Genomic DNA, 4157 nt, shown 5'->3' on the forward strand with positions numbered 1-4157 from the left:
CATTTTCATTACTTGCGACAATCCCAGCAGTCCCACGTGCAGCCACTGACCAATCAGGAGTGAGAACGGTTCAAATTCCTTTCCTTGTTTCTGACATGAAGACGAGACGTGTGACTTGAATATCTCACCAACAAAATGTACAGTAAAAGACGTCCTTCCAACCTGTAAACCTCTGGATTTTGTCCCAGTGCTCATTTTATGCTATATAATGCTTTGCTAGCTGCTAGCATAGCACGCCCTCATACTCTGCTTCTGACTGGCTAGTAGTCCTAACCTAGGTACTGCGCATCTGCGACTCCCAACAAAGATATAACAGAAGTGAGATGTCTCACTCTGTAGCTAAAACAGTAAGCTCAACACACAGGGGTAAAAGAGGAGCTGCAGCAATGTGCAGTACAACAAAAACATGTTTTTGTTTTTTTTAATAAATCCATATAAACCTATTCTGGTACAACCTTGAAATACAATTATGAACCTGAACATGAGCACAATATGGGCACTTTAAGTTTATCCCCCAGCTGGATATTGAGTGTGAGGTGGGGTTATTATGTTTTGCGTGGACTCAGCAAACCAAATTCCTGTCGTCTATCTTGAAATGGCAATAAAAGTCATAGAGTATTAAATCTGTATCGTAAAACAATAGTCAGCTGCCCACATACAGTATATATGTAAAGAAACAGGTTTTTGGTTTGTGCAATAATTCCACCTGTCCATATTAACCCTAACTATGTAATATGAGACTCTAGCTGTTTAAGTTAGACAAACCAAGTGGACATCTAGAATGTAATTAGCTCTTTCCTTGAAGTGTTGAGCTGCAGTGGAAGGACAGAGTCCATTTTACTCCATCAGCCAGTTGGTGTTTTAGGTTGTTCACCAGAGAAGAACTTAATTACACTGTGACAAGTTTTACAGATGGACAACATTGGGCAAGTGAGAAATACGTCAGAGCATACCAACTGTTTACATTTTATTATCACTCATCACTGATCAATAAAAAAGAGTTTAAAGCTGAAATCCAAAGCTTGCACCTGCACACTATCGCCCTCTGCAGCAGTGAGAGGGAACTGGCATCATGTTCAAACTACGAATAACACATCCAATACACAGAAATGACACAACTAGGAAAGGAGAATATTCTTTGTGTAATAATATACTGTACATGCTGTGGAAGAGTTGGACTTTAATGGCTTTCCCTGCCAGGACAGGTGTGATGTTACAGGTTGAACTATATTTCTTAAAAGTAATTTACTACAAAAATATCACTTTGCACATCAAGTTAAATCCTGAACTGAGTCCAGTTATGTTATGTACCTGCACAGGTACAAATAAAGCTGCATTCTTCTCAAATCTTCTGCTGCTGGAGGCTTCTAAAAAAAATGAGAATTCAAATGTTTGGAGGTAAAGACTTCTCTTTATTTTCCTCCACGGGAGTCTCTCTCTCTCTCTTTTAACTGCATGTGAAGAAACCCAAACAACAGGTGAGTCCCGCCTCTGGTCCAACTGCATCTGCAGCAGATCACATGAAACTGGTGTAAAGTTACAGATGGAACTGGGACTGTAAGTCTGAAGTGGGCCTGTTTTATTGGATGCAGGAGGCTCTAACCTGACTGGACTTCACACCAGGTCTTCCTGCTCCTCTGGGTCTTTTGCCTGAGCTGCAGGGTCTGAGATGTTCTCATAATCAGGACAAGAGTCTGACTGATGGAGAGAGACGACAACATGAGGACCTCACTCATGATAACTGCATATATTAAGAGTTTATCACAAACAAGTTTGTTTAAATGTAAATTATTTCCATTATTGCATTATTTGCACATGTATACATGTGTATATATGCACAGTGTATGTATATATACTCTATGTGTGTATATATATATATATATGTGTGTATATACATGTGTGTATATATATATGTGTGTGTACATTTATGTAAATATGTGTATATACTTTATATACTGTATATATAAATATATTTTATCTCACTCTCTCAATTCAAAGGGGCTTTGTTGGCATGAAAAGTATCAAAATACACTTTGTCCAAATATTCAGATGGAACAGATTGTTAGGATGGATTTATATTAACAGCATGAATCCATTTGTATAAAAAGGTATTAAGCAATATCAAATGAAGATTTTTTTTTAATAATGTTAAGACATAGGAGAAATAAAAGAAATATGTACAGACAAATGTGTCACTAAACAAACACAGCATTTGTGTGTGTGTGTGTGTGTGTGTGTGTGTGTGTGTGTGTGTGTGTGTGTGTGTGTGCTGGACTTCCTACCAGGTCTTCCTCCTCCTCAGGGTCTTCTGTCTGTGCTCCAGGGTCTGAGATGTTCTCATAATCAGGACAAGAGTCTGACTGATGGGGGGAGACGACAAAGTTTGGACACACCTTCTCTTTCAATGCGTGTCCTTTATTTTCATCACTATTTACATTGTAGATTATCACTGAAGGCATCAAAACTATGAACGAACACTTGGGATTATGTACTTAGCAAAAGTGTGAAATAACTGAAAACATGTCTTATATTCTAGTTTCTTCAAAGCAGCCACCCTTTGCTTTTTTGATAGTGCTGCAAACCCTTGGTGTTCTCTCAATGACCTGCAGGAGGTAGTCACCTGAAATGGTTTTCACTTCACAGGTGGACCTTGTCAGGGTTAATTAGTTGAATTTCAAGAACCAATCAGCTAAGTAAAGAGAAACGAGTGGCCATCATTACTTTAAGAAACGAAGGTCAGTCAGTCCGGAAAATTGCGCAAACTTTGAATGTGTCCCCAAGTGCAGTCGCAAAAAAACCATCAAACACCTCCAGGCTGTGGAAGGGCTATTTGACTGAGAAAGACACCTATGGAGTGCTGCGCCTCCAAAGTCACCGGACCTGAACCCAATCGAGATGGTTTGGGGTGAACTGGACCGCAGAGTGAAGGCAAAAGGGCCAACAAGTGCTGAGCATTTCTGGAAACTCCTTCAAGACTGTTGGGAAACCAGTTCAGGTGACTACCTCTTAAAGCTCATCAAGGGAATGCCAAGAGTGTGCAAAGCAGTAATCAGAGCAAAAGGGGGCTACTAGAAACTGGAATATGACATGTTTTCAGTTATTTCACACATTTCTTTGTTAAGTACATAATTCCACATGTGTTCATTCATAGTTTCGATGCCTTCAGTGAGAATCTACAATGTAAATAGTCATGAAAATAAAGGAAATGCATTGAACGAGAAGGTGTGTCCAAACTTTTGGCCTGTACTGTACATGTATATATACATATATATACATATGTATATTCATGCAAGTATCAAATGAAAAAAATAAATTCTAATAAAAATGCAAAGCCATAGGAGAAATAAAATTATTGTGTGCAGACAAATGTATAACAAAACAAACACAAGCATGTGTGTGTGTGTGTGTGTGTGTGTGTGTGTGTGTGTGTGTGTGTGTGTGTGTGTGCTGGACTTCATACCAGGTCTCCCTCCTCCTCAGGGTCTTTTGGCTTTGTTGCAGGGTCTGAGATGTTCTCATAATCAGGACAAGAGTCTGACTGATGGAGAGAGACGACAACATGAGGACTTTGTTCAAGACAGCTGCATATATTAAGAGTTTATCAGAAACAAGTTTTTATCATGTTCAAATGGAAATCATTTGCTGATAATTCACTTTACAACTTCTTCATTGTGTAGAGCATTTATAAGCTAAGTTATTATAACCATATATGTATATGTGTTGTGGTTTCCATGTCACCAGTTCAATGACAAAGGCCGGCACCAGGAGTGCAGCTGGAAAGTTTATTCAGGATAGATTACAGCGTTAAGGAGGGGATTTAATCCGTTCTCGTCGTCTTCTGTCCACAGCTATTTCACAAGCGGGTCCTCATCCACAGCAGTCGGGTCCACAGGGGGTAACCAGCCAGTCCAGGTCCCACCACCTGGTCACTCAGGTTAGTTCAGTATTCTTCTCTCTACTTTCCAACACTCTGTCTCACTCAGGTCCTTCTCTTTTCTCCTCTGGTTCTCTTGGTCTCCTGTACAACCACCTACTTCCCTTCTTCTTCCAAAACCTAATCACTAAACTAATCCCTGTGCGTGTGTGTGTGTGTGTGTGTGTCTCACCTCTATCTCTACAAGCTCATGTGGTTCGGTGGTGGGTCTCAGAGTTTTCTT

General features: G+C 39.9%; 1 long non-coding RNA gene across 1 annotated transcript; it reads right to left on the minus strand.

The window, feature by feature from the left end:
• Positions 1–983: 983 nt before the first annotated feature.
• On the minus strand, positions 984–4140 carry LOC117934663. Its single transcript, XR_004654535.1, has 4 exons — positions 4107–4140; positions 2283–2360; positions 1604–1698; positions 984–1506 (listed from the first exon to the last, which is right to left on the minus strand). It is a non-coding gene; the product is annotated as an uncharacterized LOC117934663 (long non-coding RNA).
• Between the last annotated feature and the right edge of the window lie 17 nt (positions 4141–4157).

Source organism: Etheostoma cragini, chromosome 2 (assembly GCF_013103735.1).
Source record: "Etheostoma cragini isolate CJK2018 chromosome 2, CSU_Ecrag_1.0, whole genome shotgun sequence".
Taxonomy (NCBI): Eukaryota; Metazoa; Chordata; class Actinopteri; order Perciformes; family Percidae; genus Etheostoma; species Etheostoma cragini.